This window comes from Hyla sarda, unplaced genomic scaffold (assembly GCF_029499605.1).
Source record: "Hyla sarda isolate aHylSar1 unplaced genomic scaffold, aHylSar1.hap1 scaffold_886, whole genome shotgun sequence".
In the NCBI taxonomy this organism is placed as follows: domain Eukaryota; kingdom Metazoa; phylum Chordata; class Amphibia; order Anura; family Hylidae; genus Hyla; species Hyla sarda.
This window is the reverse complement of record NW_026610915.1, coordinates 57492-71831: the sequence shown is the minus strand read 5'-3', so window position 1 is coordinate 71831 and position 14340 is coordinate 57492. Positions and strand designations below refer to the sequence as shown.

General features: G+C 46.2%; 7 non-coding genes across 7 annotated transcripts; all 7 read left to right on the top strand.

Annotated features, from left to right (window-relative positions):
• Nucleotides 1–278: 278 nt before the first annotated feature.
• Nucleotides 279–469, top strand: LOC130348732 (U2 spliceosomal RNA). Its single transcript, XR_008886222.1, has one exon. It is a non-coding gene; the product is annotated as a U2 spliceosomal RNA (small nuclear RNA).
• A 2088-nt stretch (nt 470–2557) lies between these two features.
• Nucleotides 2558–2748, top strand: LOC130348730 (U2 spliceosomal RNA). Its single transcript, XR_008886220.1, has one exon. It is a non-coding gene; the product is annotated as a U2 spliceosomal RNA (small nuclear RNA).
• A 2052-nt stretch (nt 2749–4800) lies between these two features.
• LOC130348729 (U2 spliceosomal RNA) lies at nt 4801–4991 on the top strand. Its single transcript, XR_008886219.1, has one exon. It is a non-coding gene; the product is annotated as a U2 spliceosomal RNA (small nuclear RNA).
• A 2072-nt stretch (nt 4992–7063) lies between these two features.
• Nucleotides 7064–7254, top strand: LOC130348728 (U2 spliceosomal RNA). The gene has a single exon (XR_008886218.1). It is a non-coding gene; the product is annotated as a U2 spliceosomal RNA (small nuclear RNA).
• Nucleotides 7255–9322: 2068 nt separating this feature from the next.
• On the top strand, nt 9323–9513 carry LOC130348690 (U2 spliceosomal RNA). Its single transcript, XR_008886189.1, has one exon. It is a non-coding gene; the product is annotated as a U2 spliceosomal RNA (small nuclear RNA).
• A 2084-nt stretch (nt 9514–11597) lies between these two features.
• Nucleotides 11598–11788, top strand: LOC130348727 (U2 spliceosomal RNA). Its single transcript, XR_008886217.1, has one exon. It is a non-coding gene; the product is annotated as a U2 spliceosomal RNA (small nuclear RNA).
• A 2088-nt stretch (nt 11789–13876) lies between these two features.
• Nucleotides 13877–14067, top strand: LOC130348726 (U2 spliceosomal RNA). Its single transcript, XR_008886216.1, has one exon. It is a non-coding gene; the product is annotated as a U2 spliceosomal RNA (small nuclear RNA).
• The last annotated feature ends 273 nt before the right edge of the window (nt 14068–14340 follow it).

The following is a 14340-nucleotide window of genomic DNA, read 5'->3' as shown; positions in this document are numbered from 1 at the left end:
ATCCTAAGCCCAGTGTCACATGCAAGTAGGAGGAGTAAGAAGGGTTCCTGGCAAATCCGGGTTATGGATTGCATTTAAAAAGGCCCCGTGGGAGTGCAATGGGCCCCTGTCTTGCTGCTTAGCAATAATGGTATGGGTTTAGGTTCTGCTGTGTGTACTGGTGGTTGACTGCCCCCCAGCCCAGAGTGTGCATGGAAAATTGTCTGGCAGCCTCCCTGACAGCAAGCAGTGATAGTGCCCATGAAGGGGACCTTGTTGGGCCCGCCCCTTTCACGGTTATCGCTTCTCGGCCTTTTGGCTAAGATCAAGTGTAGTATCTGTTCTTATCAGTTTAATATCTGATACGTCCCCTATCTGGGGACCATATATTAAATGGATTTTTGAGAACGGGGGCCGATTTCGAAGCTTGCTTCCGTCGCCCTATGCATTGACCCGATATGGCAGTATCTTCGGGTACAGTGCACCACCCCCTTACAGGGTTAAAAAGAAAGATTCCTACTTTCATTGCTACCTGCTTGCTGGCTAGCCAGCTAGCCAGCCCTGTGGGCCTTGCTGCTGCTGCTGCTGCTGCAGCCAAAAAACAAAAGGTGGTGCTGCTGCTGCTTCTGCTGCTTCTGCTTGTGTCTGGCCGCTGTTGGAGCGTCCAGGCACAGGACTTCTGCTGCTGCTGACTAAATGGCCTCCTTAATTGGATCATTTGAGTAGCCAGCACACCTGTGCAGGTAGGGCATGACATGATAGGCAGCTGCCTTGATAGCGGGTGGGTGCTGAATGTTCCTAATTGACAAAATAAGATTAATGCTTATGAAGAAATATAAAATCTCATCCCTTCCCCAATATCGCGCCACACCCCTACCCCTTAATTCCCTGGTTGAACTTGATGGACATATGTCTTTTTTCGACCGTACTAACTATGTAACTATGTAACATAACATGGGGGGGTCTCCTGGCTGTTCACACAGGTGTGTCATTGCTGTACATTGACCATGCATTGCTTCTGTGGTATTGCAAAGGCAAAGACAAATGCTTCCAGCCATCCATTGCACTAATGGATTGGTCATCAGCTGGCTGTCTATGTCCCGCATCAATATAGACCAAAGTACAGAGGGTTAGGCTATGCTATAGTGCACCTACCTGATGCATCAGAAGGTGCGAGGCCCTTGCTAAATTCTGTGCACAGACTTTGAGATCTATGCTTTAGACTGTATCTAAACCTGCTCCAACATGGACTGACATTCTGGCCTACTTTCAGCCGATGCGACTTGTCTGTCGCTGAACAGTCGCTTTTTATGTATTCAGCACCTATGTATAATGTTGTAAAAATGCTCTAGAAGCTAAAGTCGCAGAAATGTCACACATATTTGGCCTGCAACTTTCTGTGCGACAAATTCAGACAGGAAAAATCAGTATAAATCCTTAGAAAATTATCCCCCAGTGTCTCCATCTGCTGGCGGTATTGAATAAGCATTGCTGCACTGATGGGGTATGCATTAGACGAAAAAAAAGAAGAAAAAGAAGAATAATACGCCCAGAAAAGAGGCGAAAAGGAGAAAAACGTAAAAAAACTTGAAAAAAAAGTAAGAGGAAGAGAAGGGAAAAAAAGGTGGAAATGGGTTTAAAAGTGATTTCGGCGGAGAAATAAATATATATATATATATATATATATATATATATATATATATATACGCGCACACACACACATATATATAAACGTATTCTCCGTTGAGATATTGCAGCCGCTGCTGTGTCCAGGCCCAGGAGCCTTAGCACTGTGCTGTGATGTCACTCAATACCACTGACATCACTAGGTGTAAACAACATCTCTCCTTTGCTGTGTATGTGACTATGGAGCTGTTTGGTGATGTCGTCTATTATGGCCTTCATAGAAGCAACAGGAGATTGTTGCATCCATCTAGAACCCTCAGAACTACAGTGCTATGATGTCACTCACTTCCACAGGCCTTGCAGAGTGTAAACAACAACAACCCAGCTTTGTTGTGTATGTAACCATAGGGATTGTGATGTCACCTAGAACCTTCACAGCAGCGACAGCTTTATGAGGAGCATCAGCACTGCTCTGCCTGAGCAGAACCATCACCGCCATAGGTTGTCAAATAACCCGGATTTAACCCACACAGGTAAGTCCAATGGGGTGCAGGCATGTCCTCTATGCTTACAGCTTCCCGTGGGTGTTGGTTTGATACCGTTTGGGGACAGCCAAGGAGGCATCTGCAGGCAACAAAGGTAGGTGTGTGCTTGTGTGTGTGTTTCCTATGCAGATCCTAAGCCCAGTGTCACATGCAAGTAGGAGGAGTAAGAAGGGTTCCTGGCAAATCCGGGTTATGGATTGCATTTAAAAAGGCCCCGTGGGAGTGCAATGGGCCCCTGTCTTGCTGCTTAGCAATAATGGTATGGGTTTAGGTTCTGCTGTGTGTACTGGTGGTTGACTGCCCCCCAGCCCAGAGTGTGCATGGAAAATTGTCTGGCAGCCTCCCTGACAGCAAGCAGTGATAGTGCCCATGAAGGGGACCTTGTTGGGCCCGCCCCTTTCACGGTTATCGCTTCTCGGCCTTTTGGCTAAGATCAAGTGTAGTATCTGTTCTTATCAGTTTAATATCTGATACGTCCCCTATCTGGGGACCATATATTAAATGGATTTTTGAGAACGGGGGCCGATTTCGAAGCTTGCTTCCGTCGCCCTATGCATTGACCCGATATGGCAGTATCTTCGGGTACAGTGCACCACCCCCTTACAGGGTTAAAAAGAAAGATTCCTACTTTCATTGCTACCTGCTTGCTGGCTAGCCAGCTAGCCAGCCCTGTGGGCCTTGCTGCTGCTGCTGCTGCTGCTTCTGCTGCTTCTGCTTGTGTCTGGCCGCTGTTGGAGCGTCCAGGCACAGGACTTCTGCTGCTGCTGACTAAATGGCCTCCTTAATTGGATCATTTGAGTAGCCAGCACACCTGTGCAGGTAGGGCATGACATGATAGGCAGCTGCCTTGATAGCGGGTGGGTGCTGAATGTTCCTAATTGACAAAATAAGATTAATGCTTATGAAGAAATATAAAATCTCATCCCTTCCCCAATATCGCGCCACACCCCTACCCCTTAATTCCCTGGTTGAACTTGATGGACATATGTCTTTTTTCGACCGTACTAACTATGTAACTATGTAACATAACATGGGGGGGTCTCCTGGCTGTTCACACAGGTGTGTCATTGCTGTACATTGACCATGCATTGCTTCTGTGGTATTGCAAAGGCAAAGACAAATGCTTCCAGCCATCCATTGCACTAATGGATTGGTCATCAGCTGGCTGTCTATGTCCCGCATCAATATAGACCAAAGTACAGAGGGTTAGGCTATGCTATAGTGCACCTACCTGATGCATCAGAAGGTGCGAGGCCCTTGCTAAATTCTGTGCACAGACTTTGAGATCTATGCTTTAGACTGTATCTAAACCTGCTCCAACATGGACTGACATTCTGGCCTACTTTCAGCCGATGCGACTTGTCTGTCGCTGAACAGTCGCTTTTTATGTATTCAGCACCTATGTATAATGTTGTAAAAATGCTCTAGAAGCTAAAGTCGCAGAAATGTCACACATATTTGGCCTGCAACTTTCTGTGCGACAAATTCAGACAGGAAAAATCAGTATAAATCCTTAGAAAATTATCCCCCAGTGTCTCCATCTGCTGGCGGTATTGAATAAGCATTGCTGCACTGATGGGGTATGCATTAGACGAAAAAAAAGAAGAAAAAGAAGAATAATACGCCCAGAAAAGAGGCGAAAAGGAGAAAAACGTAAAAAAACGTGAAAAAAAAGTAAGAGGAAGAGAAGGGAAAAAAAGGTGGAAATGGGTTTAAAAGTGATTTCGGCGGAGAAATATATATATATATATATATATATATATATATATATATATATACGCGCACACACACACATATATATAAACGTATTCTCCGTTGAGATATTGCAGCCGCTGCTGTGTCCAGGCCCAGGAGCCTTAGCACTGTGCTGTGATGTCACTCAATACCACTGACATCACTAGGTGTAAACAACATCTCTCCTTTGCTGTGTATGTGACTATTGAGCTGTTTGGTGATGTCGTCTATTATGGCCTTCATAGAAGCAACAGGAGATTGTTGCATCCATCTAGAACCCTCAGAACTACAGTGCTATGATATCACTCACTTCCACAGGCCTTGCAGAGTGTAAACAACAACAACCCAGCTTTGTTGTGTATGTAACCATAGGGATTGTGATGTCACCTAGAACCTTCACAGCAGCGACAGCTTTATGAGGAGCATCAGCACTGCTCTGCCTGAGCAGAACCATCACCGCCATAGGTTGTCAAATAACCCGGATTTAACCCACACAGGTAAGTCCAATGGGGTGCAGGCATGTCCTCTATGCTTACAGCTTCCCGTGGGTGTTGGTTTGATACCGTTTGGGGACAGCCAAGGAGGCATCTGCAGGCAACAAAGGTAGGTGTGTGCTTGTGTGTGTGTTTCCTATGCAGATCCTAAGCCCAGTGTCACATGCAAGTAGGAGGAGTAAGAAGGGTTCCTGGCAAATCCGGGTTATGGATTGCATTTAAAAAGGCCCCGTGGGAGTGCAATGGGCCCCTGTCTTGCTGCTTAGCAATAATGGTATGGGTTTAGGTTCTGCTGTGTGTACTGGTGGTTGACTGCCCCCCAGCCCAGAGTGTGCATGGAAAATTGTCTGGCAGCCTCCCTGACAGCAAGCAGTGATAGTGCCCATGAAGGGGACCTTGTTGGGCCCGCCCCTTTCACGGTTATCGCTTCTCGGCCTTTTGGCTAAGATCAAGTGTAGTATCTGTTCTTATCAGTTTAATATCTGATACGTCCCCTATCTGGGGACCATATATTAAATGGATTTTTGAGAACGGGGGCCGATTTCGAAGCTTGCTTCCGTCGCCCTATGCATTGACCCGATATGGCAGTATCTTCGGGTACAGTGCACCACCCCCTTACAGGGTTAAAAAGAAAGATTCCTACTTTCATTGCTACCTGCTTGCTGGCTAGCCAGCTAGCCAGCCCTGTGGGCCTTGCTGCTGCTGCTGCTGCTGCTGCAGCCAAAAAACAAAAGGTGGTGCTGCTGCTGCTTCTGCTGTTGGAGCGTCCAGGCACAGGACTTCTGCTGCTGCTGACTAAATGGCCTCCTTAATTGGATCATTTGAGTAGCCAGCACACCTGTGCAGGTAGGGCATGACATGATAGGCAGCTGCCTTGATAGCGGGTGGGTGCTGAATGTTCCTAATTGACAAAATAAGATTAATGCTTATGAAGAAATATAAAATCTCATCCCTTCCCCAATATCGCGCCACACCCCTACCCCTTAATTCCCTGGTTGAACTTGATGGACATATGTCTTTTTTCGACCGTACTAACTATGTAACTATGTAACATAACATGGGGGGGGGGGGGGTCTCCTGGCTGTTCACACAGGTGTGTCATTGCTGTACATTGACCATGCATTGCTTCTGTGGTATTGCAAAGGCAAAGACAAATGCTTCCAGCCATCCATTGCACTAATGGATTGGTCATCAGCTGGCTGTCTATGTCCCGCATCAATATAGACCAAAGTACAGAGGGTTAGGCTATGCTATTGTGCACCTACCTGATGCATCAGAAGGTGCGAGGCCCTTGCTAAATTCTGTGCACAGACTTTGAGATCTATGCTTTAGACTGTATCTAAACCTGCTCCAACATGGACTGACATTCTGGCCTACTTTCAGCCGATGCGACTTGTCTGTCGCTGAACAGTCGCTTTTTATGTATTCAGCACCTATGTATAATGTTGTAAAAATGCTCTAGAAGCTAAAGTCGCAGAAATGTCACACATATTTGGCCTGCAACTTTCTGTGCGACAAATTCAGACAGGAAAAATCAGTATAAATCCTTAGAAAATTATCCCCCAGTGTCTCCATCTGCTGGCGGTATTGAATAAGCATTGCTGCACTGATGGGGTATGCATTAGACGAAAAAAAAGAAGAAAAAGAAGAATAATACGCCCAGAAAAGAGGCGAAAAGGAGAAAAACGTAAAAAAACGTGAAAAAAAAGTAAGAGGAAGAGAAGGGAAAAAAAGGTGGAAATGGGTTTAAAAGTGATTTCGGCGGAGAAATATATATATATATATATATATATATATATATATATATATATATGCGCACACACACACATAGATATAAACGTATTCTCCGTTGAGATATTGCAGCCGCTGCTGTGTCCAGGCCCAGGAGCCTTAGCACTGTGCTGTGATGTCACTCAATACCACTGACATCACTAGGTGTAAACAACATCTCTCCTTTGCTGTGTATGTGACTATGGAGCTGTTTGGTGATGTCGTCTATTACGGCCTTCATAGAAGCAACAGGAGATTGTTGCATCCATCTTGAACCCTCAGAACTACAGTGCTATGATGTCACTCACTTCCACAGGCCTTGCAGAGTGTAAACAACAACAACCCAGCTTTGTTGTGTATGTAACCATAGGGATTTGTGATGTCACCTAGAACCTTCACAGCAGCGACAGCTTTATGAGGAGCATCAGCACTGCTCTGCCTGAGCAGAACCATCACCGCCATAGGTTGTCAAATAACCCGGATTTAACCCACACAGGTAAGTCCAATGGGGTGCAGGCATGTCCTCTATGCTTACAGCTTCCCGTGGGTGTTGGTTTGATACCGTTTGGGGACAGCCAAGGAGGCATCTGCAGGCAACAAAGGTAGGTGTGTGCTTGTGTGTGTGTTTCCTATGCAGATCCTAAGCCCAGTGTCACATGCAAGTAGGAGGAGTAAGAAGGGTTCCTGGCAAATCCGGGTTATGGATTGCATTTAAAAAGGCCCCGTGGGAGTGCAATGGGCCCCTGTCTTGCTGCTTAGCAATAATGGTATGGGTTTAGGTTCTGCTGTGTGTACTGGTGGTTGACTGCCCCCCAGCCCAGAGTGTGCATGGAAAATTGTCTGGCAGCCTCCCTGACAGCAAGCAGTGATAGTGCCCATGAAGGGGACCTTGTTGGGCCCGCCCCTTTCACGGTTATCGCTTCTCGGCCTTTTGGCTAAGATCAAGTGTAGTATCTGTTCTTATCAGTTTAATATCTGATACGTCCCCTATCTGGGGACCATATATTAAATGGATTTTTGAGAACGGGGGCCGATTTCGAAGCTTGCTTCCGTCGCCCTATGCATTGACCCGATATGGCAGTATCTTCGGGTACAGTGCACCACCCCCTTACAGGGTTAAAAAGAAAGATTCCTACTTTCATTGCTACCTGCTTGCTGGCTAGCCAGCCCTGTGGGCCTTGCTGCTGCTGCAGCCAAAAAACAAAAGGTGGTGCTGCTGCTTCTGCTGCTTCTGCTTGTGTCTGGCCCCTGTTGGAGCGTCCAGGCACAGGACTTCTGCTGCTGCTGACTAAATGGCCTCCTTAATTGGATCATTTGAGTAGCCAGCACACCTGTGCAGGTAGGGCATGACATGATAGGCAGCTGCCTTGATAGCGGGTGGGTGCTGAATGTTCCTAATTGACAAAATAAGATTAATGCTTATGAAGAAATATAAAATCTCATCCCTTCCCCAATATCGCGCCACACCCCTACCCCTTAATTCCCTGGTTGAACTTGATGGACATATGTCTTTTTTCGACCGTACTAACTATGTAACTATGTAACATAACATGGGGGGGGGGTCTCCTGGCTGTTCACACAGGTGTGTCATTGCTGTACATTGACCATGCATTGCTTCTGTGGTATTGCAAAGGCAAAGACAAATGCTTCCAGCCATCCATTGCACTAATGGATTGGTCATCAGCTGGCTGTCTATGTCCCGCATCAATATAGACCAAAGTACAGAGGGTTAGGCTATGCTATTGTGCACCTACCTGATGCATCAGAAGGTGCGAGGCCCTTGCTAAATTCTGTGCACAGACTTTGAGATCTATGCTTTAGACTGTATCTAAACCTGCTCCAACATGGACTGACATTCTGGCCTACTTTCAGCCGATGCGACTTGTCTGTCGCTGAACAGTCGCTTTTTATGTATTCAGCACCTATGTATAATGTTGTAAAAATGCTCTAGAAGCTAAAGTCGCAGAAATGTCACACATATTTGGCCTGCAACTTTCTGTGCGACAAATTCAGACAGGAAAAATCAGTATAAATCCTTAGAAAATTATCCCCCAGTGTCTCCATCTGCTGGCGGTATTGAATAAGCATTGCTGCACTGATGGGGTATGCATTAGACGAAAAAAAAGAAGAAAAAGAAGAATAATACGCCCAGAAAAGAGGCGAAAAGGAGAAAAACGTAAAAAAACGTGAAAAAAAAGTAAGAGGAAGAGAAGGGAAAAAAAGGTGGAAATGGGTTTAAAAGTGATTTCGGCGGAGAAATATATATATATATATATATATATATATATATATATATATATATGCGCACACACACACATAGATATAAACGTATTCTCCGTTGAGATATTGCAGCCGCTGCTGTGTCCAGGCCCAGGAGCCTTAGCACTGTGCTGTGATGTCACTCAATACCACTGACATCACTAGGTGTAAACAACATCTCTCCTTTGCTGTGTATGTGACTATGGAGCTGTTTGGTGATGTCGTCTATTACGGCCTTCATAGAAGCAACAGGAGATTGTTGCATCCATCTTGAACCCTCAGAACTACAGTGCTATGATGTCACTCACTTCCACAGGCCTTGCAGAGTGTAAACAACAACAACCCAGCTTTGTTGTGTATGTAACCATAGGGATTTGTGATGTCACCTAGAACCTTCACAGCAGCGACAGCTTTATGAGGAGCATCAGCACTGCTCTGCCTGAGCAGAACCATCACCGCCATAGGTTGTCAAATAACCCGGATTTAACCCACACAGGTAAGTCCAATGGGGTGCAGGCATGTCCTCTATGCTTACAGCTTCCCGTGGGTATTGGTTTGATACCGTTTGGGGACAGCCAAGGAGGCATCTGCAGGCAACAAAGGTAGGTGTGTGCTTGTGTGTGTGTTTCCTATGCAGATCCTAAGCCCAGTGTCACATGCAAGTAGGAGGAGTAAGAAGGGTTCCTGGCAAATCCGGGTTATGAATTGCATTTAAAAAGGCCCCGTGGGAGTGCAATGGGCCCCTGTCTTGCTGCTTAGCAATAATGGTATGGGTTTAGGTTCTGCTGTGTGTACTGGTGGTTGACTGCCCCCCAGCCCAGAGTGTGCATGGAAAATTGTCTGGCAGCCTCCCTGACAGCAAGCAGTGATAGTGCCCATGAAGGGGACCTTGTTGGGCCCGCCCCTTTCACGGTTATCGCTTCTCGGCCTTTTGGCTAAGATCAAGTGTAGTATCTGTTCTTATCAGTTTAATATCTGATACGTCCCCTATCAGGGGACCATATATTAAATGGATTTTTGAGAACGGGGGCCGATTTCGAAGCTTGCTTCCGTCGCCCTATGCATTGACCCGATATGGCAGTATCTTCGGGTACAGTGCACCACCCCCTTACAGGGTTAAAAAGAAAGATTCCTACTTTCATTGCTACCTGCTTGCTGGCTAGCCAGCTAGCCAGCCCTGTGGGCCTTGCTGCTGCTGCAGCCAAAAAACAAAAGGTGGTGCTGCTGCTGCTTCTGCTGCTTCTGCTTCTGCTTGTGTCTGGCCCCTGTTGGAGCGTCCAGGCACAGGACTTCTGCTGCTGCTGACTAAATGGCCTCCTTAATTGGATCATTTGAGTAGCCAGCACACCTGTGCAGGTAGGGCATGACATGATAGGCAGCTGCCTTGATAGCGGGTGGGTGCTGAATGTTCCTAATTGACAAAATAAGATTAATGCTTATGAAGAAATATAAAATCTCATCCCTTCCCCAATATCGCGCCACACCCCTACCCCTTAATTCCCTGGTTGAACTTGATGGACATATGTCTTTTTTCGACCGTACTAACTAGGTAACTATGTAACATAACATGGGGGGGGGGGTCTCCTGGCTGTTCACACAGGTGTGTCATTGCTGTACATTGACCATGCATTGCTTCTGTGGTATTGCAAAGGCAAAGACAAATGCTTCCAGCCATCCATTGCACTAATGGATTGGTCATCAGCTGGCTGTCTATGTCCCGCATCAATATAGACCAAAGTACAGAGGGTTAGGCTATGCTATTGTGCACCTACCTGATGCATCAGAAGGTGCGAGGCCCTTGCTAAATTCTGTGCACAGACTTTGAGATCTATGCTTTAGACTGTATCTAAACCTGCTCCAACATGGACTGACATTCTGGCCTACTTTCAGCCGATGCGACTTGTCTGTCGCTGAACAGTCGCTTTTTATGTATTCAGCACCTATGTATAATGTTGTAAAAATGCTCTAGAAGCTAAAGTCGCAGAAATGTCACACATATTTGGCCTGCAACTTTCTGTGCGACAAATTCAGACAGGAAAAATCAGTATAAATCCTTAGAAAATTATCCCCCAGTGTCTCCATCTGCTGGCGGTATTGAATAAGCATTGCTGCACTGATGGGGTATGCATTAGACGAAAAAAAAGAAGAAAAAGAAGAATAATACGCCCAGAAAAGAGGCGAAAAGGAGAAAAACGTAAAAAAACGTGAAAAAAAAGTAAGAGGAAGAGAAGGGAAAAAAAGGTGGAAATGGGTTTAAAAGTGATTTCGGCGGAGAAATATATATATATATATATATATATATATATATATATATATATGCGCACACACACACATAGATATAAACGTATTCTCCGTTGAGATATTGCAGCCGCTGCTGTGTCCAGGCCCAGGAGCCTTAGCACTGTGCTGTGATGTCACTCAATACCACTGACATCACTAGGTGTAAACAACATCTCTCCTTTGCTGTGTATGTGACTATGGAGCTGTTTGGTGATGTCGTCTATTACGGCCTTCATAGAAGCAACAGGAGATTGTTGCATCCATCTTGAACCCTCAGAACTACAGTGCTATGATGTCACTCACTTCCACAGGCCTTGCAGAGTGTAAACAACAACAACCCAGCTTTGTTGTGTATGTAACCATAGGGATTTGTGATGTCACCTAGAACCTTCACAGCAGCGACAGCTTTATGAGGAGCATCAGCACTGCTCTGCCTGAGCAGAACCATCACCGCCATAGGTTGTCAAATAACCCGGATTTAACCCACACAGGTAAGTCCAATGGGGTGCAGGCATGTCCTCTATGCTTACAGCTTCCCGTGGGTGTTGGTTTGATACCGTTTGGGGACAGCCAAGGAGGCATCTGCAGGCAACAAAGGTAGGTGTGTGCTTTTGTGTGTGTTTCCTATGCAGATCCTAAGCCCAGTGTCACATGCAAGTAGGAGGAGTAAGAAGGGTTCCTGGCAAATCCGGGTTATGGATTGCATTTAAAAAGGCCCCGTGGGAGTGCAATGGGCCCCTGTCTTGCTGCTTAGCAATAATGGTATGGGTTTAGGTTCTGCTGTGTGTACTGGTGGTTGACTGCCCCCCAGCCCAGAGTGTGCATGGAAAATTGTCTGGCAGCCTCCCTGACAGCAAGCAGTGATAGTGCCCATGAAGGGGACCTTGTTGGGCCCGCCCCTTTCACGGTTATCGCTTCTCGGCCTTTTGGCTAAGATCAAGTGTAGTATCTGTTCTTATCAGTTTAATATCTGATACGTCCCCTATCTGGGGACCATATATTAAATGGATTTTTGAGAACGGGGGCCGATTTCGAAGCTTGCTTCCGTCGCCCTATGCATTGACCCGATATGGCAGTATCTTCGGGTACAGTGCACCACCCCCTTACAGGGTTAAAAAGAAAGATTCCTACTTTCATTGCTACCTGCTTGCTGGCTAGCCAGCTAGCCAGCCCTGTGGGCCTTGCTGCTGCTGCAGCCAAAAAACAAAAGGTGGTGCTGATGCTGCTTCTGCTGCTTCTGCTTCTGCTTGTGTCTGGCCCCTGTTGGAGCGTCCAGGCACAGGACTTCTGCTGCTGCTGACTAAATGGCCTCCTTAATTGGATCATTTGAGTAGCCAGCACACCTGTGCAGGTAGGGCATGACATGATAGGCAGCTGCCTTGATAGCGGGTGGGTGCTGAATGTTCCTAATTGACAAAATAAGATTAATGCTTATGAAGAAATATAAAATCTCATCCCTTCCCCAATATCGCGCCACACCCCTACCCCTTAATTCCCTGGTTGAACTTGATGGACATATGTCTTTTTTCGACCGTACTAACTATGTAACTATGTAACATAACATGGGGGGGGGTCTCCTGGCTGTTCACACAGGTGTGTCATTGCTGTACATTGACCATGCATTGCTTCTGTGGTATTGCAAAGGCAAAGACAAATGCTTCCAGCCATCCATTGCACTAATGGATTGGTCATCAGCTGGCTGTCTATGTCCGGCATCAATATAGACCAAAGTACAGAGGGTTAGGCTATGCTATTGTGCACCTACCTGATGCATCAGAAGGTGCGAGGCCCTTGCTAAATTCTGTGCACAGACTTTGAGATCTATGCTTTAGACTGTATCTAAACCTGCTCCAACATGGACTGACATTCTGGCCTACTTTCAGCCGATGCGACTTGTCTGTCGCTGAACAGTCGCTTTTTATGTATTCAGCACCTATGTATAATGTTGTAAAAATGCTCTAGAAGCTAAAGTCGCAGAAATGTCACACATATTTGGCCTGCAACTTTCTGTGCGACAAATTCAGACAGGAAAAATCAGTATAAATCCTTAGAAAATTATCCCCCAGTGTCTCCATCTGCTGGCGGTATTGAATAAGCATTGCTGCACTGATGGGGTATGCATTAGACGAAAAAAAAGAAGAAAAAGAAGAATAATACGCCCAGAAAAGAGGCGAAAAGGAGAAAAACGTAAAAAAACGTGAAAAAAAAGTAAGAGGAAGAGAAGGGAAAAAAAGGTGGAAATGGGTTTAAAAGTGATTTCGGCGGAGAAATATATATATATATATATATATATATATATATATATATATATATATATGCGCACACACACACATAGATATAAACGTATTCTCCGTTGAGATATTGCAGCCGCTGCTGTGTCCAGGCCCAGGAGCCTTAGCACTGTGCTGTGATGTCACTCAATACCACTGACATCACTAGGTGTAAACAACATCTCTCCTTTGCTGTGTATGTGACTATGGAGCTGTTTGGTGATGTCGTCTATTACGGCCTTCATAGAAGCAACAGGAGATTGTTGCATCCATCTTGAACCCTCAGAACTACAGTGCTATGATGTCACTCACTTCCACAGGCCTTGCAGAGTGTAAACAACAACAACCCAGCTTTGTTGTGTATGTAACCATAGGGATTTGTGATGTCACCTAGAACCTTCACAGCAGCGACAGCTTTATGAGGAGCATCAGCACTGCTCTGCCTGAGCAGAACCATCACCGCCATAGGTTGTCAAATAACCCGGATTTAACCCACACAGGTAAGTCCAATGGGGTGCAGGCATGTCCTCTATGCTTACAGCTTCCCGTGGGTGTTGGTTTGATACCGTTTGGGGACAGCCAAGGAGGCATCTGCAGGCAACAAAGGTAGGTGTGTGCTTGTGTGTGTGTTTCCTATGCAGATCCTAAGCCCAGTGTCACATGCAAGTAGGAGGAGTAAGAAGGGTTCCTGGCAAATCCGGGTTATGGATTGCATTTAAAAAGGCCCCGTGGGAGTGCAATGGGCCCCTGTCTTGCTGCTTAGCAATAATGGTATGGGTTTAGGTTCTGCTGTGTGTACTGGTGGTTGACTGCCCCCCAGCCCAGAGTGTGCATGGAAAATTGTCTGGCAGCCTCCCTGACAGCAAGCAGTGATAGTGCCCATGAAGGGGACCTTGTTGGGCCCGCCCCTTTCACGGTTATCGCTTCTCGGCCTTTTGGCTAAGATCAAGTGTAGTATCTGTTCTTATCAGTTTAATATCTGATACGTCCCCTATCTGGGGACCATATATTAAATGGATTTTTGAGAACGGGGGCCGATTTCGAAGCTTGCTTCCGTCGCCCTATGCATTGACCCGATATGGCAGTATCTTCGGGTACAGTGCACCACCCCCTTACAGGGTTAAAAAGAAAGATTCCTACTTTCATTGCTACCTGCTTGCTGGCTAGCCAGCTAGCCAGCCCTGTGGGCCTTGCTGCTGCTGCAGCCAAAAAACAAAAGGTGGTGCTGCTGCTGCTTCTGCTGCTTCTGCTTCTGCTTGTGTCTGGCCCCTGTTGGAGCGTCCAGGCACAGGACTTCTGCTGCTGCTGACTAAATGGCCTCCTTAATTGGATCATTTGAGTAGCCAGCACACCTGTGCAGGTAGGGCATGACATGATAGGCAG